Genomic DNA, 25697 nt, shown 5'->3' with positions numbered 1-25697 from the left:
ACACCTTATAGAAAGAAACCTTATTTTTAACAACTCTTTATTAGACTACATCACACTTAGTGCGCAGGTCTTTTCGATGACCAAAATTAACCAACTGATATTTCGTAGCATGGAAATGGTTTTTTTTTGCGTGCTGCTATGACGTAGAAGGCAGATTAAAAGTTAGAATAGTAGGATTACAATATTTGGCATCACACCAAAAATATTTTCTTAAGGCTAAAACTTTCATCTCGGTGAACTTTTCATCATAATCATAATATTTACCGTAACTTTTAATTTTTATTGATTGTTTGTTTTAAATGTTTATTGGAATCAATATAATGTATATTTACATCTAAATGCGTCTGGGGGATTTCCGCTCCCGTACTGATTTTTTTTTTGCATCAATTTGTTATATACCGTGTTTCCGATTTTTTATTTCTTGTAGCTACCTCCGAAAACACTAGATAATAGCTCATTGAAAACTGAAATTAATAGAATATTTGTATTTGGTATAACATAATAACATTGTGATTATAGTTAAAACATAAAATTAGCATTAACATTTTATTCTATCAAAGTGAATTTTTGTGCCAAATATGACTATATTCATTTTTGCAGAAGTTGAAACATGTGGAAGTGTAATAATTATTCTTACATCAAACCTTACTTAAATAGATGGATTGTAATCAGCCACAGGTATTTTGAAAAAAATAAAAAACGTCTTGTGACGTCACTAGTGCGTCTTGCTACCTGCGCAGCTAAGCTACCATTTTGCGTGACAGATAGACGGACGGACAGACGTATACGGGTATTATAATATCGATAATTAAAATCACCAATTTTGTGTGTAAGAAAAGTGATGATCTAACAAATATAAAACATGTGTAAAGAAGCGTCAAATATTTGCTATGAAAATCCTTGCAGGAAAGGAAGACTTTGTTGTTTGGCAAAATCTGTAGAGCGTTCCAACTTCTACTTATTGCTTAACCAGCTGTCATTAGACAAGCATCATCATCGCAGCCTGCTGTTTTGTCGCCTCGGTATCATTACTATGGTTACACTTTTATCCATTCTATTATTTTTCTGTCTTTCATTTTTGGTGTTTACAAAAAAATTGGAAAATAAAATTATGAGTGACAGAGGTACAAACATGACTATGTTGACTTTGTAAAGTTACAATTGTTGTTTACATATGATGAATTTGGAAAATAAAATTATGAGTGACAGAGGTACAAACATGACTATGTTGACTTTGTGAAGTTACAATTGTTGTTTATATATGATGAATGGAGATTGAAGTACTAACGTAACATTAAGAACATGCTTTAATCATAGTTTAAAATTCGTTAGTTCAAAAACAATAACAGTTTCGGGCTAATCAAATATCTTCAAGGAATAAACCTTCCCCAGTCAGTTTTCATGTGCAACAAAAAGCTAGGGCTCGCAACCCTTACTAGTTTGGCCACATATCTACAGTAAAATTGTCATCGAAGTCCTCTACAATTTTTCCATAGGTGAGTCCTGGAGAAATTGATCCCGATAGTCGGTTAAATTATAATTCAATAATGCAAAGTGTTCTCAGTAAAAATTAATCAACTGTTCTATTTCTTCATTGGAAAATTGTGCAGACTTTATTTGTTTAAAACTGCAATTAGAAAAACCATATCGTCGTAAAATTTGCATTTCTTTTTGTTTCTTCCAATTCCACTACCATTCTTTACTTCTTTGAGCGTTAATTAATGAGGGTTAACTGTATTCCAAAATAATGCGTTATATCTAAAATCACATATTTTTTTTCACGAACAAATTTTGGAATTATCCACGGGTTAACGACCAGTATAAAGTTGTTTACGTTTCGAATCTTTCAATTATATATAATTCATAAGTTTTAAAACGCATTTTGATTCGTTTAAAACTCACATTCTACATAAAAAGGTTGCTGTGGGTGACATTAAAAATTTTAAAATTTTCTTTTTGCAGCATAAAAAACGTTACCGCAACACTAATACAATAATAACCAAAAATATCGCCCTCAGTCATTGCACCGACCTTGCAAGCTCGGTCGGCTTAGACCTCGGGCGATATTTTGCGGTACAGCCCGGGGTAATCGGTTATTATTGTATTTGTTAACCGTCTAAGTTAGATAAAAATATAAAATAAGATTTTTAGTTTAGTGTTCTTATAATAATACAATTCACTACTTTTGTTAATACTACTTTTGTTAACACTCGAGGTCAAAATTCGAAACAGTCTTGTCTAAAAACAAACATTCCCTTTAGAATTCGAAAGTCCCTAAAGAATAAAACTTTGTAAACAAGACAATAAGATGTTAGACACGTATAGAATAATGTGTAAAGTTGAATGCGGAGCTAAAATATAGCTACAACGAATATTGAATAATTTTTTTAACTAGCTAGCTAGCCCATAATGACATGGGCTTCAACGAGTTTTATATTGACTCGGCAACCACAAAGCTGAAGAAACGAATCTGAAAATGGGAGGAGATGTATTTTTCATGATTCCGCCCTGTATTTAGTATTTTTGACAAAATTGGATATCAGATCATCGTTTTTTTTTATGGACAATTTAGCTAGTTAACTAGCTATGTTGAAGAAGCATCCAGACTAAATGTTGGTGAATCTGGTTATTTTAACTGTTAAATTTGACATTGTTGTTGTTTCTATCCTATGAAAATGTTTTTATCGATAAATGTATTGTAGGAGTTAGATATATAATCATTTCCAATGCTTCTTAAAACTTGTTTTTCGTGCTTATTTGCATTATAAGCTACCATTTTTCTTGACGACGGGCAATACCGCAAAATATTGGCCCATCGTCCAGAGCGCTAAGCCAATCAGAATGCCTAAAAACCCATATTGCCCGCTTGAAAATGCAGACGAGTAACATGGCAACAAAATAAACTGATTTGATTTTGTTGCATTGTTGCAGCAACATTTTTTGCTTCATTGCAAATGAAAAAAAAAATCTATGTGTTTGTTACTCGTTTTAAGCTCAATATCTTAAAGAACCATAAACAGGGCTACTTTTTCCTCGAAGATCTCTGATTTAGCAAAATGAATTTCAGCTACTTTGATTGACACCCAGGATCTCAATAGAACTGTTATCAATGAGGTTCCTGCGAAGGGGGTCCTAGTGTGTTTAAAGCTCCCATTTGAGCTATGGAACGCGTGAAAACACAACAGCTGCTCAACTAGACAACCGGCCTAATAATCCTATTCTTATCCTATTCTTAGATTCACACTTTTATAGTCTCTGGCATGACTCGGGGTTTGAACTCAAAATCTTCCGCACTAGAGGCGAACGCTCTTCCACAAGGTCAAAAATGCACTTTCGCAAGGCTTTTTAGCTGAATGATTTTTATATGTAACCACTTCTGCAGAAATTTTTGTACAGTTTAATTAGACTTTTAACTAACGTTTTGCTAGAGGGGATATACGGAAAGATCTGCAAGGTACAAAAGATATCACATCTGAGTGCAACCACATCCTATATAAAAGCTTTAAATGGGTTAATAGAATTGCCAGTATCGAATCTTCACAAAACCATGTTTCTTTCTTCTGTCAAATCAATGGACGGGTTTTAACCCTATTCGGTCCAGGGTTTTTCGAACATATTATGTCCAGGGGGGGGGGGGGAGTAAATCAATAGCTTTTCATAGGCTTGTCCAAATTGAATCAAACTTGGCACACGTATAGTACGGCACAAAAGGATCAATTTTTGCTAACGTCTGCACATTTTCATTGTAGCCATGCAACATAGCATTAAAGAGTTATATCATAATTTTAGCTTAAGCCGTTCGTTAGCTCTCCAAGCGTAACTGCAGTAAACATATATAGGACATTGATGCATATCTTGGGTAACTTTTTTTTATTTTAAACTTCTTTCCATCGGACTGTTTTATATGTGAAAAAATACTTACTCAGTTGGCCGTATGTTACAAACGGTATAATATGTTATAAACATATTTTAATTGGCTTCGCAGAGAGAAAATGCATGAAGAAATGCTGAAGTCATTTAAAATAAGTAACATATCTGCGGAAGACCTGTACAGGTGTTGTTAATTAAAAAAGAAAGCACTGAATTTTATTGTGCTGGCATACTTGGTAAAAACAGAAGCGGAGATACCTGAAGCATCCTTATTAGTTCGTTTTAAACTTAAAACTCATCCCCTGTTCTGAAGATTTTATTGCTTGATCTCGTTTCTATCGGATTGGGATAAAATGGCGTAAAAAGGAATAATTGCATATGCGTCTTTTTGATAAATTAAAATTTAAAACTCTTCTTTATGAGTTTTGTTCGATTTATTCTGACACAGTTCGTATGCGTTTCTCGGTTCATGTTTATTCTAGATTATACTTATTTATTTTGTTGAAAAAGCCTTAATTTTAATTCTTTTAATCAACTTAGCCTGACTTTATAGTTATGCTTCTTCGCCAACCACCTAAGATTTACTATGACAAACAGGATAGTTACTTTGCAAGGTTAAGGTTGTAGCAGGATATGACAACATTAGCAATGTATTACCGCCTCGAAGATGTAACAATTTTCAATTTTTATTTGTTCGGAGCGGTTTTATAAAAAAAGGTACCTAAAGAAAACTAAAAGCAATAGAAAAAGTATCCTGCAAAATCCATTCAAGGGTAATTTTATTTTATTTAAAAGCAAAATTAGAATTGCAGTTCAAATCCTCACATACAAAAATTATACTAACAAATTTTGTGATGCCGTTATCAAAACACGTTTCTGATTATCAACCAAGTTGAACTTCAGTACTAAAAAAAGCGTTTCAGTATAAAAAGCGCGGACGCGTTGAGAGTCATGTGTGTTTATTTACAGGAGTTTACGGAGATTGCTACGCAGAGTTAAAAAAGTTTAATGGTCGAACACTCCTCGGCGCTTTTGTTCCAAAATGTAATACAGATGGATCTTACCAACAAATGAAATGCCATGGTGAGGTTTTGGTATATGCCACTTTTTACAATAATAATTTTTAATTGACTTTATAAAATGTATTCCTCCTTGTTTTTGTACTTATGAAAAAATGTCACGAAAAAATTACGAAAGAAAGAAAAAAAATATATTTTCTTATTTATTTCTTTATGATCTTTAAGCAGACTTTTCAACTTCTTTATCGTATAAAAAAAGCTGCTGCTGCTATCAATCTACGCCATATAAATTTTATTTGACACTCACTTTGACATTTTCAGGGTTACTGCTTTTGCTTTTTCTCTCGATCGGGAAAAAAAGTCCTTGGTACCAGAGTGCGATTTAGTCAGCTAAAGGCATGTGACATGACACGTGAGTAATATATTCTATTTCAGTTACGCAACATTGAATTTATTTTACTTGCTTCGGAACGATGGAAAAAGAAGAAATATTCATCAACTTACTGTTGTGGATCATCCACAATGTAATAAGTTTAACATTTAAATATAAATTTTAAGACGCTTCCTTTTATAGGCTGCTTTAAGGACAGTCATCAAATTTTGATGTGATGTAACTGGAGTGAGAGTTGCGTCATGCGATGAGAACGGTAAATTCGAGAAAGTACAATGTCACCCAAGCACTGGTTTTTGTTGGTGCGCTGATCCAGACACTGGTAAAGCCATTAGTGGAGCAACACGATCTGCGCTCAAATGTTAAGGAGGACGTTTGTAACATGCTTTATAAGAAAAGATTTAAGTACTTCTACAATTATTTGACTTTCTTTTTGTTAACATTTATTCTTAAAAAATGTATATACAATATACAAAGTCACTAGCACATGTCAGAAAAATTTGAAATTGCAACTTTTTCTTATTGTCTTAAGGGAAATGAAAGCATGGCGGCGATTAAAGAGTTGCTTTAACTATGTATGTATTCTGTAGGGCTGGTATGTTTGGGTCTGCAAATCTTAAACTATTTCATTAATTGTTTTAAATGTCTTAAGACAAGAGGGTTAAACATATCTTTGGTTGCGTTTCTTGCTTACCCCGTTATGCAAAGTTTTTACCTGAAAAGTCCAACTTTTTTTTTCTTTTTGGAGCGACATCTTGACGACTTGGTGACAATTTCTTAGCTTTGCTCGTACACGATAGTTTTATCAATCCTAAACGCACTGCTGCGTCAAGTTTATACATCGCGGCTGCTACATGGTTGAAACTTCTACACATCCCTGCCATACATGTTCAGGGACAAGCTCTAATTTTGACATTTTTTTTTCAACCATCAACCACAATGCATGAGAAGAATCATTGATCGACTGAGATTTGTGACATTCTCCTTTAAATACACAAAGCTTGAAAACGTTATGCCTGATATCCAACCACTGTATGCTTTAGAAATTTTATAATCATTAAATCTTGAATTCCTAATTCTGCTGGGTAAAAAATGAGATAATAAGCAGATATTGCAGGGCCGTTCGTTAAAGAGTGGATAAATCTAATAATCGACGAACAGGCATGCAATACATGCTTCATTACATACATCTCTTTTTTTGTCAGACATTTTTTATTTTTCTATTGCATTTTTTCCAAATAGAAGGCCCATGGAAGGGAGTAACGATATCTCGATTTTGTTTTTGTTTACGGAAGTCATTGCATTTTACGGAAGTCATTGTATTGTAAATTAAAAATACCAAAACAACCTTGGAATATCGCGTCAGTTATTGCAAGGTTGTACGGAACATTTAGATTTATTGTATATAAAGAAGGGTTGGCAGATATATAATAATTAAAAGTATCTCGATACATGAACATTAGTCAAAATAATATTCCTAATGATATTCATCTGAAATTTTATAAGGTTTCTCTAATAAGTCATATAATCTATTTTAATTACGTTTTAATTGTTTTATTTTATACTACGTTGTCGCAAGTTATAATGCAGGATCTTCTCCTTAACTCCCGCTTAAAGAGTCAGGTCGAGATTACGAAATTTAAAAAGGTTGAACTAGTGTATACTTTATGTTAAATTATTTCATAATGTCTTAGCAGCAAATAAATTTTTGGTTGAAAAGCAGAAGAATAAAAAAGAATGTGTCCCGTAAAAAAATATAATCGATTTTTTAAGAAAAAATGGATTCTTTGTGTTCGATATGTATTCAATTTTTTGTCTCAGCTGAATGCATCAAATGTGGCTTATCCAGCTGTAGGTACACTTAAAATTCCTTAACAATTTTGCAGATTTTAATGCAGTTGCTTATAATTTCGTTGGTTATCAAAAAATATGGCCATAGCTTATATTATTAGACTCCGGTGCCTAGTGTTGCCATTCGGCATATTACTAAATACAGTAGCGTTTATTTAAAAGGTTACTAAAAAAGACTCCTTAGCAAACATTTTGTAGAGAGTCTTGTCTTTAAAACTTTCAAGCTATGAAAATGGTGTAAGACGTCTTTAAAGTGAACATCCACGCCCTTAGACCAATGGAGATATAGTCTTAAAAATCACCCAACATGTTTATGTTTTATTTGTCACTATAATTTTCACTCATTTTGATTTTGCTTCTCCTTACGTTGGAAAAAGTTATATTTAAGTTATATAAAGTTATATAAGAAATATTTATCTGTAAACTTTCAACCAATCAGAAGACAATCTTTTGTGTTTATTTTTCGAAAAACGCATTACTCAGTCATTGCACCGACCTTCCAAGCTCGGTCGGTACTTAGACCTTGGGCAATATTTTGGGCAATATTAAGCTTTCAAACTTCTGATCACACCTTGATCCATTAGCTTGGTTTTAGATGTCGTGTTTGGTGGCAGGAAGATTAACTCAATAGCATGTAGCCCTTCGACAGTAGGATGAGCAGGACCGTTATCGATAATTAGGGCGACCTTTCTCTCCTGGGCCTCAAACTTCCGATCCATCTCCGTAAGCCACTCTATAAACAGGTACCCATCTATCCTGCCTTTTCTTGGGACCGATAGCGGCGAGGTAACTTCTTAACTCCCTTGAAACAGCGTGACTTTGCGGATTTTCCAATAACAAATGAAGGCAATTTTTCCGTTTGCATTTCCAGCTTCTAATCCGGAAAATCTTACCCTGCTATGCCTACCACCACTGCAACGGTTTCCTTTGGAGTGAAAAGATTTATATTGGAGTGCTTGGGAGGGAGTGGTAGTAAATACCAAATTCGTCAGCGTTGTATATATCTTTTAGCTCGTAACTTGACAAAACTGTTGGGAGGTCTCTTTCCAGCTTGCTATCATTGTAGGGGTAACACTACTCTCTTTTCCCGAAACAGCTTTAAAAGTTACATTGTGTCTCTGATTCCATTTCTCCAACCAACCCTCGGAAGCTTTGAAATGAAGAAAGTCTAGACTTTTGGAAAGAGAGATAACTTTTTCTTGATAATAATTCCGTTGACAGGAGTATTGTGTGAACGCCCGTTTCAAAACCATAGAAAAACAGCTTCATCAAGGTAGTTGTTGGTGCTCTTTTTAATTTTTTTTGACTGGAGTTGAATTGACCTGATTGATAAGCTTCGGTCATTTTTTATTTATTTGCAATCCAGGTCGAGACAATGTTGTTACTCGCTTCATTTTCATTCACTTTCTGTTTTAATTTGCCTTCTTCACCGTAAAAGTTTTAATAATTTTTTGCGTTTTGTTTACACTTAGTGTTTAGATTTGAACTTTTTTGAAATTTTCTGGTTTGAAACACTTAAATAGGATGACATTGCATTGCGTTTTCTTTTTTCTGTAAGTAAAGTATTGTCTACGTGGTGAAGAAATATTGAAAACATTGTGTGTGTTTTGGTTTTGTTTGTCGTATTTTACTTTGAGTTTGTTATATAGAGGTTTTATTGGTTCAGGGGACGGAAAATTTGGTTCGCTAAATCGAGGGTTAGTTATATCGTGAGTTCAATACATGGAGGGAATTTATAAGAGTTTCTTAAGGCAGAATCCAAGGGGAATGAACTTTGGTTTGTTAAATAATGGTGTTCGTAATATTGGGGTTCGTTATATCAAGAGTCTGCCGCATCATGAATCCAAGCCAAAAATTATTGTGAAATATATTAACATAAATTGTTAATTATGCCAACATTTTCTTTTATTATTTTTGTCAATATAAATATTATTATGTCTTCATAATATTATAACATCGATTTGATATTATTCTGTTAAGATAATATAATTTATGTGGACTTTATATTATTATGTGGACTTAATTTTCTTATGTTAACATAATATAATCAGACAAAATAATACTGTGTCAACAAAATAAAAATATGTCGACAAAATGAAATTATGTGGAAAGATTAAATTATGTCGAAAAAATAATAATATTATGTTGACAGTAATAATATTATAAAATACATTGTTTACATCATATTATCATCTGCACATAATAAAAACATGCACAGATAATTCATGAATATTACTTTTTTCAAACAATACACCATGACCGTTTTATGCTTTAGTAAGAACCAGATACCTAAATTTAGAATTGTTACAGCAAAACATTTAAAAACTGATGTTTCAACTATAGTTTCTGTCAATCCCTAGCCTTGTTTCAAAATTGTGTTTCAAAATCTGATTGATTGAAAAAAATCATTCACCGGGGTGGTGAAACTAAATCCAACTACTGCGGCGAATGCTGGCGAATGAGAGAAAGTTGCGTAAAACAAACGTCGCGCATGTGCAGACGCATTGTTGCACATTTGCGCGACCACAATGACGTGTAAATCCACTTTTCAAGGAAAGTTTGTTGAACAGTGTACAACCTTACACCGTTTGTCTGTAAGAGCTCAGAAATGTTGTAAGTGCTGCCATTACGAATCACTGTTAAGGTTGGCAAAGGGGTCTAATAGCACTAGGTCTTATCTAACAACTCCACCTGAATGTAAAATGAATATCTGTTTCTTACTAAATGTAAATGTATGTCGTTGTATTGATAGTTAAGATTGTGACTGTTGGTAGCGCTCTGTTAGTTCGTTTGCAGTGTGGTTTGACACTCTACACTAGAGCATAAAATGTGGCAGAGTTGTGCTAGGTTCATGTCTATCAAACATTGCTGGACATTTTTACATCGTTATGTAGAAACTAGTTTGAATGGGTCATCTTCCGATTGGCTATGAAATTGAGCGCCTTGACTTATACCAACTTTCTTAAAACATTACTTTTACAGTGGCGGTTGGTTGCACTTCGCCATTGTTTGTGGATGTAGTAGGTGGCTAAGCTATGTCGTTTATGATACAATGCTCATTTTAGTAATCTTAGGATAAGTTACTTATCTCTTGTTCACATACTCCATAATTTTTATAGCTATATTAACAACGATTTTAACTGTAACTGTCTTGATTATTACCCCCAGTCACACAACTCTCTGTGTAGAGTAGGTTGAGTGTGAAATTAAGGATGAGATGACAGAACAGCAATCTATAATTATAATACTTGTTTTAAGACAGTTGGTTGTTGCAGGTTGTATCCTCTAAAGATTGTGCATTTTTACAAAGTCTTACTTGTTACAAAGACTTGAAAGTCGTTAGGTTAGGGAATACAATGACTTTGGGAAATGTTTGTGTAATAAGATGCATAAAAACAGTTGAGATGAAAAACGACCAATGTAATTATTACGAGATTTATAGTATAAAGTAATACAATAAACTGATACAAATAATTAACATACGGCAAGTTGCCTAAAGTTACTAGAATGCTAGCTAGGTTAAGAATGAAAGCAATAGCATCAGGCTTATATGCAAGTGTTAGACCAATATCCTTGTTCTCCCAATTTATTGTTAGCATTCATTCAGGGATTTTAAATTCGTAAATTAAAACTGACAAACAGGACTATCATACAACATTAAGCTCTTTTCGGCTTTTGTCTTCATCTACATAAGCGACATGAGCGACGACAAATTCTCCCAAGTCTGCGACATAATCTTCTTCTTTGAAGTGGAACCAAGTAGCATATTTTTAATCTATCGCGACAACCTAAAAAAAGACACGTGATCATGGGCTACCATTTTGTAAAAACTTCGTTAGATACTGTGTATTTATGTATGGTTCTTTGTTAAATTCTGATTGTTTTGCCTAAAATCCACACACGTATTTTCAGTTGCAAAACCTTTCTCTGCTAAGAGGATTTATTTTAACAAAGTCTCTACAAATGAAACCCTGGAGGGCTAATAATTGAATAAGTTGTGTCACAACAGGCTGATATTTAAAGGAAATATAATGTTTTAGAAAACTATCTTCTCAAAAATAGAAACGCTATTTGAGAATTTGCTTATTGTAACATGCATGCGCCTACTCTGGGCGAAAACATTTAAAGTAAACAAATTACGGTAAAGTGAAATCATTTTGTCCCGTCGTGAAAATAAAACTCAAGCACGGGTTATATACAATTTTAAGAAAAGCAAAAAGGCAAACAATGTCATCAAGTGAAAAAAAAATTAATTGAAGTGTGAAAAAATATAAAATCAAAAAATAAAGGTTAAAGAACTGTTAGAGTAACTCCAAAGTATCTTACGTTGAGTTGTGGTAGAACTCGTTGTTGTTGCAGGTGTGGTGGTGGTGGTTGTAGAAGTAGTTTCTTCAAGAGTAGTTGCTGCAGGTGCGGTGGTGGTGGTGGTGGTAGAAGTAGTCTCTTCAGGAGTAGTTGTTGTAGGTGTGGTGTTGGTAGTGGTGGTAGTGGTGGTGGTAGAAGTAGTCTCTTCAGAAGTAGTTGTTGCAGGTGTGGTGGTGGTGGTGGTTGTAGAAGTAGTCTCTTCAGGAGTAGTTGTTGCAGGTGTTGTGGTTACAGTCGGGGTAGTTGGAGCATTGCATTCGTAAAATAAATTCATTTGTTCGATGTCTTTTTCAGTCAGTTCATTTCCCCCTAATGGCAAATTCGGGTCAGCTTTCCAAGTTATTGTTGGACCATCACCATTTGAGAAAGCATTGCTAAATTTTAATTAAATACAACGTTTAAATATTTGCGCATGTTTTTAGTTTCTTCTGAGCTTTTCAATCAAGTCGCTTCACTATGAAGAACATGGATGAACACTTACTTGCCATAGTGCATCACTGATTTTGGATCGTATTCAACGTCCAAGCTATCAGTATCTTGTTTGTCAAAGTTAAATTCGCGACCTGTGAGGTAGAGTATCGAGGTTGTTGTATTCATTTTTTCACGCGTTTTGGACAAAAAAAAATAGACAAAAAAAGACATATTTTTACGATTACCTATTAATATATTCTGTATATTGATTGTAACGTAACTTTCTCTGTCGGCTCTCGCTTGTTCGTGGTGGACACCAAGCGCATGAAGTACTTCATGTATGATTGTCCCTGAATTAATACACCCCTCCTGTGCCAAAGATAATTGTTGTGCGCCCCCTATTTTTCCAACGTATGACCAGCACCTAGAGTAAGAAAAGTATAAAAAATTATTAAAATAGCTGACTCTTGTTACGAGGAAGGGGCGAAAACTACTCTTGGTGATATCTTAATGCAGAGTTTGGTAGTTTACTAAAGATCTCGTCTTAAAATGTATTGTTATTACTTTCTTAAGAACACTTAATACAGCAAACCCTTGTGGATTTAAATATTTTAATACTAAGTAACTAAAGAAGAAAAAAACTTTCTTCAAAGAACTTGTTAATTCACTTTTTATTCTTCGTAAAATACAAAATTACCAGAATTAACAGGTATGTGTTGATGGAAATAAAAAGATATATCTTGCTAAATAGTTTTGATGTTGTGCTGTAAAATAGAGAGCCGATGCCAAAATTACAGGCTGAGCTTCGACGTGGGTTCCCCTTAATTGATATCAACAGTGAAAGATTGAAACAGCGCAAAGAATGGAATGAGTGTTCTGTAATAGAAAAAAACTCTTGTGATTTCACAAGAAGGGTTTCAATCATTATCTCTATTTTGAGATGATTGGATGGAAAAATGTTTTATCCTCTTTAGTATTTCATGGTTCTGCTTCGCAATTTCAATAACCAACTAATCCCACGCGAGAATCGCAGTTATATGCGATTTTTGTATCCGCTAAGTTGCAAAAGAAGGTAGAAAGCCAGCCTGATACAGTGCACATCCCCTAATTTGAATAAGGAAAGGGTCGAAAATATGTTCAAACGAAAGAATTTTAAAATTAAGCAGTAGAAAGCATCGAAAGTATAAATGTTCCAATTAGTGGCATTCAAATTCACCGTTGTTAAATTTATAATTAAAAATTGTGTTGTAGTGTAAAAAGGATTACAACAAAGCCTTACCCTGATCTTGGTAATATAGCCACATGATCTGGTGGTGCACTATTGGGTGCGTATTCGGTGAATTGGATACATGTTACTGACCTGATGATATCTATAGCGTCGCGAATGCTCGTTTTTTCAGCTTCAGCTAAACAAAGAAGAAAACGTTGTTGTGTCAACAACGAGTAGCAGATACCATTTCGGTTTTCCTTTCAATTGGGGGTAGTGGTTTAACTAAATCTAGAGATCAAGTAAAATAACCGAAAGAAAGTTGAAAATTCTCCTATGGTTTCGATATGATAAGCTAATTAAAAAAGCTTTAATGACTAAATCAGAAGTTTATGAATCAAAGTTTTATCTATAGCTGCTTTTAATGCGTGAAACTGAACTTCTTAAAAGATAAAACAAAACAATAAACTAGAGTACAACTTACAGTAGCTCTCAGATAACGTGTAAGGCATTTCGTTATTAGGCTATCTCAAGTTGGCACTTTTCTTTGTTAGTCCTCTTCTTTTTCTTGAAACACCAAACTGATCTGGAAAAAGCTGTCTCATTTCTTCTGTTGTCAACTTTTCGTCTCCAAAAAACAATGCTAAAAGAAATATTTTGCCATAATTAGTAATTTTTGTAAAAATGTAGCAATTATTTTTGTGCATCTTTGAAACGATCTCCAAAATCCGGGAACCTAAGAAGTGGGTATTTGTTAGCAAACAAAGCAAAATACAGATGTCGACAGCACTACTGGCAAGACTTGATCTGCGCAGCTACAATGTTGTTCATGCTATGAAATTATCAATAAGTGCTACCGTAAAAGAGTAAAATAAAGTTGCTTTCGTTTTTCTGTTCCCTATTTGTTAGATATGGACGTTTTATTTTTGGAAATGCAACTGCACTGTGGGAACAGGTGGTAATACAAATGCATTAAGAACTTGCTGGATAGTGAATAAGACTTCCGTTTGGTTTAAGAAAGTACACAGAACGACAGGATCAATAGTTTCTCTTTGGCCCCAACATCATGCGTTATGACACGCTGAAGGTGTGTTTATACGTATAGAATGCTTAAAGAAAGAGTATACTTTTAGGCAGAAATGGTAGCGGGCACAAAGCTTCGCAAAATTGAGTCGATAACTTCCGCGAGCTACGAACAATGGAAAGACAGACGTTGCTGCTTTATAAGCTTTAAGGCCACTTCGTGGTGCAAGAAATTAAATTCTCTTAAAGGATCAAAATATTAAGGGTGCAAAACAGAAACAAAAAAAAAGAATTCTCGAGAATTTTCGGTAACATCGCAAAAAAACATTTTACCGGATTTTTTTTTTTGATAAGTTTTGAACGAGTATAAAAGCGTGACATATTCTGCTCGCAAACCTTCCTTCCAGGAAACATCCATCCAAGCAATGATTATCTTAAACAAAAATATCATACGATGACTTACTTTTGTCGTTATCATTTACCTTCAATATTTTGCTCATAGCTGATTCGTCTTTTTGTTTAGATGCTAAAAATATGGAGAATATAAATTGACATATATGCAATCGAAGAAATAGCTAAGTAGTCAAATGTTGAACTGACTTACCACATAGTCTTGCAACAAGTAACAAGATAAACACGAGCTTCATTTTGTGGTTAAACTCCTTTCTTGAATAACAAACAGATAAGCTGATATGGATGATTACTCTGTACCCTTAGAACTGTGCACTGTCCAACCCGTTGCCTTCTTTTTATAGATATTTCCATTGTAATTAAATTTTCGGTTTTCATTAAAAAATGTAATCAGAGGAATCGGATATGGAAATTTGTTTTTCCGAATAACAAATTATTATTTGTTTTAGCAACCGTGTTGCATTGTTATTAATGCGACCTAGCTTTAATTTAACAAAATAAATTGTTTCAATTTTTGATTTCCTTTGTGGTCTCTGTTTTGAAATTAATTAATCTGTTTGCTTGATGTAGACATACATAAATCACCGTATTAATAAGCTTCTAAATCGGAAAAAGCTTCCAAAAAAAAAAAAAAATGATAGTTAAATTTATGTCATTACGCAGGTTACTTTGTATGTTTTATAGAATCCAATAACAGTCAAAATTTGAGAGTTTTTATTTTTAAAATATCATATATAGTTTAGATATTTCATAAGACGGGTGAGTGAAATATAAAGAACTGAAACAAGACAGGAATCTTTTTGTGAAAATGGGCGACAATTATTTAATCATATATAGCGAACACAAATCATTGTATTTTGTACACTCGGTACACTAATTGTTAAATCTCAGTCATAGTTCAAGAAGTTTCTTTATTTTGAATAATTGAATAAAAGGAAAGTCACATTCAATGTATTACAAATCCCTTAGAAGTCAAAAGTGAACTTCTCCTCGGTGGAGGAGAGCACTGACTCCTTCGTAGCAATCCAGTGGTAATATGCGAACAAAAGAATAATTAAATCCTGTATGATAAAAATGTTTTATTTTCGTCTTTAAGAAAACTATAACTTTACTTAACCAATCCTAGGATTGAAATAATGAAGTAAAAAAATTGCACTGACCTCAATCAAACCCAATCAAAACGTGAGAAAAACTCGACCATATTTAAAAAAATAATTTTATCATTTACGACATATATATCCAGCAAGATTGTCTAATGTAAATGCAATATTTCATATTTTACATGCAAAATTTTCAAAAGTCTGGGTCATTAAAGAAAAAAAAAATGTTTAAAAGAAATAATTTGAATTTTGAAATTATTTTCGAAAACATATATGTAATCCAATAACTTTTCTTAATTCCGTTTGTATTGTGGTGACAGGCAAATACGACTTTATTGTCCACAATATTCTACAACAACAGCTATCGGATCTCTACAAAAATATTCCGTATTTTATTAAACTGAAAGTTCAAAAGAAAACATCCTATTACTCAATTGTGGAAAGTGCGTTATTAACTGTTTCCATTTATAGTCACGGGTTTTACACGAGACATATCATAATTTTTCTAATTAAGTGTCTCCGAAAAAGTAATAATTATGGAAATGCTGCAGTAATAATAAGAGGAGATAAACTGTCTGTCATGTCATCAACTCAAACTGCACAAAAATTTAGAGGGAAATTTGATCATTACCGCACTAAATTAGAGGGGAAAAAATAACAATCCTTCTTGTGTCTTTATTATACTTTATTATACGTTATTTTCATCATTTTTCCATTTTTTTGTTTTATTTTTGTCCATTCTAGGTTACTTCTTCTTTTTCAACTCACTTTTCATTTTTTGTCTTTCTGCCTTTAAAGTATTCAATCTCAGCCAAAGTTTTTCGTGCACAGTTTGAAGCGTAACTTTGGATGGTACAATGATCCGCCCTATGATTATATTCACAGGGGAAAAAAGTTTGGTTGAAAGATATTTGGTCGAAACATATTAAACTAATGTCAGAGACACTCGATTTTAAGAATCCGTTGCTTACCTTCGATGCTTTTTCAGCACATAAACTGATGACGTGGAGGCTTAGTGCAGTAGAAATCAGATTTTCTAATGATTCCTGCTGGTTGCATTTCTTTTAATTCCAGCCTATGATCGTCTGTATTAACAAGCTGTTTAGGGCCATTTTGAGAAAACGCTGGGTTGCGTATATGGTAAAAAACTCCATTTAGTCGCCGAACCTCGGTTGATTGGGTAGAGGAAGCTTACAGCATGATTTTACTCGACACCGAGATAGTAAAAAGATCTTTTTGATGTCTGTGGAATTACGTCTACAGACAAAGATAAAGTTCAAAATGTATCCTTTTATAAAATATGCATGGCAAATACTTCCAAAAATGAAGGTGATGCAGATGTTGATAAAGGCAATCCTTTTGCATTGCAAAATTTAATGGTAATCGACAAAATTTTTTGGTAGTCCATCGACAACATAATTAGAGGAAATTTTGACCTTAACTGCACTAAATAAGAGTAAAATAGAAAATTCCCAATACTTTACCCGTGCTAATGCTTAGAGGACAAAAAGTTATTTGAAATTCGCAGAAATGGCTCTCCCCACAAATTAGAAAACTCACGGTAATTCAATCTTTGTCTTTATTATTAAAAAAATTTAATTATTCCGGCGTTAGATTAAAATCTACAACTTTTTGATGAAAAACACATGAAATAATGGAGTCCTGCAATTTTAGAATCATCTTTTGAGATTTTTTAAACTAATGATAAACGAGTTAACACATTGAAGACTGGTACAAAGTCACATAAAAAAGAAAATTCGTAAGATTTTTTGTGAGTCACGAAAAAAAAGTGTTATGTTTGTAAAAAAAAGTATACGTACTTCCATACCAACATTAGTTATTTTTATCGCAAGTGGAGCTTATTTTATGTGGCTACTTCATTCAATTTAAATTTTTGATGTTTTTTGTTTTTCTGCTTTCGCTGGTAAATATTGTAGGCAAATTTTTGCAAAAGGGGAGTTCTTTCTGTTTTGTAAAACACTTAGAGTGTTCCAGCGTCTACCTTCTGTACAAAAGGTTGTCATAAGACACGTATCATCAATACAGCTACCTATTTGTCACCTCTTCTTTATTAATCTCTTTATTAGTCATTTCAATTAGTTTTTCTCTCGATAATAGCTTACCCGTTAAGAGCATATTAAGGTACATAAAGCATGCTAGAGTGCTAGTGTCAATGATAATCCCCAGTACACAATGTAACTATATGGAAGTTATAAACAATAAATTTAAATTATCTGTGGTTGTATAACAAAAATGATAGGAGAAAACAGACACATTCTCTCATCACTCTAATACAATGTCTTTTTTATTAGGAATATGTGTTTTGAGGATTCTAGGGTCAGCTTATTTGCTTATCATACAATGAAGAGCCAAAAGATTGAATGTCAGCCACATCTTTTTGTTAATTAATATTTACTTATATTTGTAGTTGAATTTTAGAGATTACCAGTTTAAATTCTTAAAGTAACTTAAATATAGTACTTTTTTAAAAACGTAAGATTTAAGCGATTGCTTTTTCATTATTTATTAATACTTTTGATTGGGTTTAAAGGCAAAAAAGAATATATTTCTTTGTAAACTATGTCACATCATCATCAGATAAAATTAATAACATAAACTACATTTTAGTAAAAACAGTTAAAAAATAAACTTGACATAATTACTCTATAGACAATTTAAAAATCTTAAAATTGTTATAAAATGTTCTCCCAAAATAGGAGAAATTGGAGTACTTTTATCTCAACTTTTTTATTTAATAATGACCTATTATATATTTTAATAGTCATGCTTTCGTTGAATTTTCATTTCACATAATCGTTATCCTTATATGAAATTTTTATATCGGTAATTTCTTGTTTTGTCTTTTTTAAATGTTCTTATAATTCCGACGTGCATGTCTCGTTTTTGTTTGCAGGGATCAACTGTATATCATAACTTTATAAGAAAATAATAAGTTGTTAAATGTACATGAAACATAAAGGTAGCCATCTTGCGGTTATTTAAGCAGGGGCGCTTATTATCCTTACTTAAATAAAAAAAGTAAAATATGTCATTTCAGTATACACAGACCATGAGAAGGTAGCAAATATCCTCTCAACTAAGTATAAAAAATTATGAAAATGCTATAGGCAGGAATTTAACATACTTCGTCTTGGTAGAAACATTGTAAATGTAATTCAACAATTTGAAAGAAGGCTCAACAATGTATATATTTTTGGCAATATATTTCGGAGGTATACTCCATCTCCAGATCAATATTTAAAAACAAAAAATAAAAACAGTTGTTTGCTAAAGATATAAATAATACACAGCTAAAAAATATATACACACATTATCACTCCATATTCACTACACATTCTTACAATAAAGTAATTATATTTTTATTGTTAGTACGCGGCTATTGTATTAATCCTTTGTGTTTATTAATGGTTTTAATCGTCTCATATAGAGAGAGTCCAGAGTCATTAATTTAAATACATTACTGTTCGAGTCAATTATTTTCATATCATTGAAATTAAGGTTGCAAGTTACATGAATTTGTTTGAATGAATGCTTTTTCAAGGGTTTTCCCTCGTGAATATGTTTCTTATATCGCGTAATTATATGTCGAGCTGTCTGCCCCACATAACACGATTAACATACTTCAAGTCTATTTTTTTAATGACGACTGGGTAAAGGCTGAATTGTAATAGATCAATGGGACTTTGCATGCAATGAGTTTGTACAGATTTCCCAATTTTCATGATTTTTTGTAGATACTATTCTTAACGTGGAAAGTGGCTCCTTAAAGTGTTTGTGTGCGTAAGAGGGCGGGATAAAATTAGAAATAAATTACAAAATTGACGATCGTTCTGTTGCAGTCATTCAAAAATCCTTTCTATTCAAAAAAGTGTCGTCGACGGCCCTGCCTCATCAAGCTTCATAGGTATAATGTTTGCGGTATAATCAGTTCCCTTTTATTGCATCAGTCTTTTGCTAAAGTTGTGAAGAGTAGTATTAAATTTTCAGTTCTACACTTGCTACTTTGTAGTTTAATGTTATTTTTTTGATATGTTAGATCATACAGAATAAAGCTTTGTTTTACTTTTCCAATTTTAATCCTGACCTAGCAGTTGTTAAACTTCCAAGTGAAATCGTAGCTTCGTCCTTTAGCAGCTCGGTTGCCGTAAAAGTATTGGGATGAGCACACTCTACAAACAGATATTTAAAGGAAAGAGGGTAGAAAACCTGCCTAAATGCGAATAAACAAAACATGAATGTTTCTTTTTAAACCGAGAAACAAGTTTAGTTTTCTATTGACAACTTACGCAAAAAATCACGTGTTGTGAAAAATGTCAAATCAAAAACATTTAATTTAAGTCCAACTTTTGTGTCAATGACATTTTCTGAATTTGAAGGAGAGCAATAATTAATTAATTTAATTTTGACAAAAATTCTAGTCAGTGGATTTTAGTCAACATCGCCCAATAAAATAGATAAGAACAATAAACATGCGAAGCAGTTTTAAGGCGCCTTTGTTAATTATTGCATATTTTGTACCATTGGTTACAACTGTACCACCAAGGTATTTTAATTCAGGAAAATACGTTTCACGTAAGGTATGTTATTGATAATTTTACCAGCGCCTAGTCGTTATTAATGTGGAAATACCAATTTGAAAGTAACTTATCTAAGCAATTAAAAGAACAGTTTATGTCCATCACTTAACGTATAGTTATGACGAGTAGATTCTTAAACCACTTCACCCGTCTCAACGTAGGTATGTCATACTAGGTGTTTTAACACAAGTTAAAGCCTTGTTCGTCCAAGCATATTATGCATTTCATCATAGATTATCGGTTAAGGTCTTATGCTGCGCCTGCTAAACTTAGAATGTGGTTAGATCCAAAATGTAACATTTCACGTCGGTAGGATTGGCCAAAATGAACCTTTAAGCCCGTGCGAGATCTCCCTGTAAGCAGCACCTTAAAGTGGCACGCAGTTTCGAATCACGATACATGCTTGAGTTCGATCTGATTGACTTGTCGACCTTAACGACGACCTAGTATTGGCTGTTTCGCATGTTAAGTTTAGTTAACAAGATTTTTAATACGCAATGGAAACTTTTTTAAAAAACTAATTACTACTAAACAATGTACTCGAAAGCTGCAACAACAATGTCAAGTTTTCGTGACAAATACACCACACTCAATGTTATGCCTAGACGTTTCTTCAACACATCTAGTTCACTGCCGATATTTGTTAAAAAGGATAATTAAGATGAGGTAAATACGTTTTCCCCAATTTCAAAAATCATACTATAGCTTTTTAGTTACATTTTTCGTAAAATTGATGTAAACTAATGTCGTTTCTAACCAAATTAAATTTGTTGCAACTAAGCTACGCATTTAACTTGCCACATTCTCTACTTCAAAGTTCAAAGGAACAAATTCTACATAGAATGTTTTTGTTTTGAATTTTTACCTTGTGAATTGTAAACAAGTATTGTTAGAAAACTAAGCCAAACTCTTTCATTTTTTTTATTTTTCTGACTTAGACAAATACTATCACTTAACAAATAAACTCTCGGCCATTGTGCATACATTGGAGTGGTCGGTCAGCACATAGACCCCGGACGATATTGTGTAGTATTCGTCTGGCTTATCTTTTATTATCGCAATAAATGAAAAACTCTCGTCCAATTAAACGAAATTAAAAATTGTCACGAATAAAAATGTAAAAATCGGGAGAAATATTATAAGAGCAATGGGTTATATAATATAAAATCTTACAATGAGGAAGATTTTGCTTAAATGCAGAAACTTAAGAGGGTTTGACCACTATATAGTATAATCGTTTGTCATCAGACAAGCATTCTTATTACAACTGTTTTGTCATATCATAAAAAATTTATGTTTTAATTGCCCTTCATTTCGAAGCAATTTATGTAATTCATTCCTAATTGTAAAACATTATTGAGACTTAGGCAGCTTTTTACTCCTTATCCAAATATGGACAAAGCAGTCAAATAGTCAATACTCTCCAGCCGGCAGGCTGCAAAGTCGCTACTTTCTAAGTCCACTCTGGACAGTTCAAAATGTGTGAATCTAATATAGAAATAGCTTACGCAATTACTTGTGGTGGCGATTTTCGAAATTCGTTGTCTTGTCCAAACATATTGTGACCACGATTGTATATTCTCTAGACATTTAATTCTGACTCTCAGTGGTCGCCCTTTAAATTCAAGCCAGTAGAACTTACAGGGGTTCAAACGACAAGGATTTTAGGCAAGTATAATCTTGCGTATTTATATCGTTCAAAAATTGCCCAAATCCCTTATTAAATGCCGAAAAATAAACATTAATAATGTATTTTGAACATTCCGATTGCAACGTTTTTTATGAACGTAAAAAGGGCGATAAAAAAAAGCCAAAATTGTGGCATTTACTTTAACAAATCGGGTATTTTCCACAAAATATTAGTCCCGTTTGGGCAAGTTTTGTGGCGTGCAAAAATGGCTGACGTGGGAGATGACGTCAGTTAATTCCACCCGTTTCCAATTTATTAAGCCGAATATCCACTAGGCGTTCCAGAACGCGCTGAGCGTGGCGGCTATTGTTTTTTCAGTCCCAAACCCGTTTCAAAAGTCAACTTTACTTCGACTTTTACGCGCGTTTTCAATTAAGCTGCTTCAAGGCCACGTGATATAAACAACATTTTGCGAGAGCCATCAAAAACATCGCCTGTGACTAGATATCTCATTGTGACACAAGGCCTGTCATTTGCACTTATGGGCTCTGTCAACTTTGTTTCGCTTTTTGTAATTAAGGGAACAACCCAAGATAAAAGGGTTTCAAGTTTATTGGGTGAAAAAAAAGTTGACTGTCACACAATTTCATATCTTGAACAAGAAGATTGAATTCTCCTTTTAGTTTTCCTTCTTGATACAGTTGTCTCATCTAAAACTATTTTGCATACTTTTTTGTTTGTTTTCTTTTATTATCATTCAGCAACAACAATAGTTTCAGAAGATTTATTTCCTTAAACAGCAATAATTTTCTACGTAGAAACGTTCATGTTTACATATTTTTGTCGTCTAAATGTTTACGCGCTCTTTCTGTCGCTTTTAACAAGTGGAAATCAAAAAATAACATTCGAAGCGGATTTATAAGCGACTATTGTTTTAAAACAATAGCCGCCTACGCTCAGCGCGTTTTAGACCGCCTAGTGGAAAATTGCCTTTAGGCCTCAAACTTGTAAGTGCACAGTAATGGCTTCATTAATCTAATTTAAGTTACTGACGTTGAATTATCTTTGTTGACGTAAACAATAAGGTAAATTAAATATTACCTACTAGTCGTTAACTGGTGGAAAAATCTACAGGGTCACCCGTCCTTTATATATCGCATTTCGTGTTTCCGTAACAGAAGGACAAACAGACGCACAAACCAGGCAGACGAAATACGGCTATTATTAAAGAGATAAGGTTGACCGAGATAGACCTAATTTATGATATTAAGCCGGGTAATCCAGCGTCACACGCCCGGGTAAGCCACAAGTAAAGTTGTTACCCAGCATTTAAAAACCCTGTGGTGCAATTAATAAAATCGTGAAGTGTGCCTCAAATTCAGGTGGAGCACCCGCTTCAAGCTCAAAAATAAATGTTACTCTAGGCAGCGTGCTTAGTACAGGTAAACTGTGTCACACATGCATATAGACGTAATAGCCTTTTCCCAAAAAGATTTATCGCAACTTCAGTTGAAATAAAAAACATACAAAACAGCCGGACGTTTGTTACAGGTAAACCGCATCACACATGAGTAATAGGCGTACAGTAGACGTTGGTTAATTCGAGCACGCAAGGGAATAAATTATTTCTTCGGATTAACGAATGTTCGGATTATCAGAAGTTTAGAAAAAACAAGAATTTTAAAAAACGTTTAAAGGTTTTATGCTAATATAACTTTTTTACAACCCTACTACAACTTTTTATAAAAATCTTTTAACGCTGTTTGCTTGGCGATGGGCAAGGCCTACAATTCCTTGTTAAATTTATTTTATTGCAAATGCCAATTTAATTAATAAATTAAAGAAATTTTGCCACCATTTATGCATAAAGATGTTTTTTTTATTTTTCCATAAGATTTTATTTATCGATACACAAAAGTTCGAATTAACAAGCATAATGTAGCCTTGGGACTAAAGATATTGTTCAAATGAGCGACACGTTCGAATTAGCGCAGTTCGAATTAAAAAGCTCAAAATATAACACTTTATTAAACCAAACTCAAGGAACTTGGCAATTTGTTCGAAATAACAGAAAGTTCGAATTAAGCGGCATTCGAATTAACGGACATCTACTGTATATTATTGTTCAACAAAACTTTATCACAACGGTTTAAATAAATCACAAGAAACAGCCCATTGTTGCTTTGGCCAGCTAAAAAAATTTACTTCGCATAATTTTCATGACAGTAGTAAAATAACTATGCATTACATAACTATATTTAGCATCATAAAAATTATTAAATACGAAATTTGTTGTAGCTAGCTAAAAACTGCAATTAGCTACTTTTACTTTTTAGCCAGATGTAGCTAGCTAGAAAGTCACAACCTGAACATAGAAATAAATATTAACATATTAAACTGAAGAAAAACTACCTTACAATTTACGTTCCTAGCTAAAAACCTAAGATTGGTTTGTTTAAGATTTATACATGGCTAGAGAAAGTGATAATATGTGATGAGTAGATAGCATGAGAAATATAAAGGGGTTAAACGTTAAGGTTTAGTTAAGTGCGTCAAAGAACATGGAAAAAGATAGTGTAAAAGCAATGTAAAACCACGCCTCATGGTTGGGATATTCTGATGAATTATGGAAGCCCAGGCCTAACATTAAACGCCAGGTTGCAAAAACACGTGAACTAGGTTTTTGATTGGTCAAAATTAAGGTCCGGCGCAAAAGGTTTGACAGGTTAAATACTTCGGATTATTAGTCCACATTAATGGTTCGGATTAATGGTCGGGTAGCTTACATCCAGAGTAAAACGGATGATAAACCTTTATTTCTTCTTGGACAAAATGTAAGTATAATACCATTTTTGGCATTTATCGCATGATTCCTGCATATCTTTTGGCTTTTGTTACACCAGCCCTTTTTTAACAATGTTAAGAATATGCATATAAGGTGGCAACTTCAAGGATATCAAAAGAAACGTCCACTCCGAAGTTAATTGACCAGGATATGATGCAAATTTACGACGATTATTTAACTGCTTTATTTTCATGGAGAACCACTGATTAATAAAAAACGGACGACTGAGATTTACTTAAAAGAACTATAAAGTCAATTTTACTTCGACCGTTTTCGTTCGTCAGACATTAAACTGTGTTTTGACATTAGCAGATCTTCCTGGTATAGATTCATCATTTGAATACCGGTGATTTTTAGGTTAAACTCCAACTGAAACACTGTGAGTTGGACCTGCTAATTTCAAAACACATGCTGTATTGTTTGAAATATTCTGGCGTATAACCGCTAAGAATTGAGAATGTCTTGTTGGCGCGGTTACATCTGTCGAAAGGATAAAACATTATCACTGTGCGTCACTGTTATATTTTCGCCCGTAGTGTAGTGGGTTCATCTGCTGTTTTTTCGTTCTGGGGACAGCAGATCAATATTCGCTCGCTGTCAGACAATATGCTAGCGATGCACAATGTAGGTTAAATTCTATTTGAATACATCGATTACACTCGTCTTTTGATTGGGTTAATCTTTTCGTCTTTTCATATTTACAACCATGCCAGGACAAATTTTCAAACATCTCTTACAAAAGCAAGTATCATGTGAAAAATATTTAATTCACTGAAAATTTGAATGTTTACTAATTTAAATTTACCATGACAAGTTCTTGAATCACAGAGAATTTAATTTTTTGAAAAATATATTACACTGGAAAGACCATGATGTTGTGCACCTATTTTTTTCAAAATACATAACGCCGGAAACACTATGTTCTGTGCTTCACTCAATTTATGACATACTATACTAAAGTGCTTCACCTGAATGT

The 25697-nt window shown here is 33.2% G+C and overlaps 1 pseudogene; it reads right to left on the bottom strand.

The window, feature by feature from the left end:
* Positions 1–10812: 10812 nt before the first annotated feature.
* On the bottom strand, positions 10813–14784 carry LOC130646931 (hatching enzyme 1.2-like; annotated as a pseudogene).
* Between the last annotated feature and the right edge of the window lie 10913 nt (positions 14785–25697).

The sequence above is a fragment of the Hydractinia symbiolongicarpus genome, chromosome 6 (assembly GCF_029227915.1).
Source record: "Hydractinia symbiolongicarpus strain clone_291-10 chromosome 6, HSymV2.1, whole genome shotgun sequence".
Classification (NCBI taxonomy): domain Eukaryota; kingdom Metazoa; phylum Cnidaria; class Hydrozoa; order Anthoathecata; family Hydractiniidae; genus Hydractinia; species Hydractinia symbiolongicarpus.
Note: the sequence above shows the minus strand (reverse complement) of the source record. Positions and strands in the feature narration are given on the sequence as shown.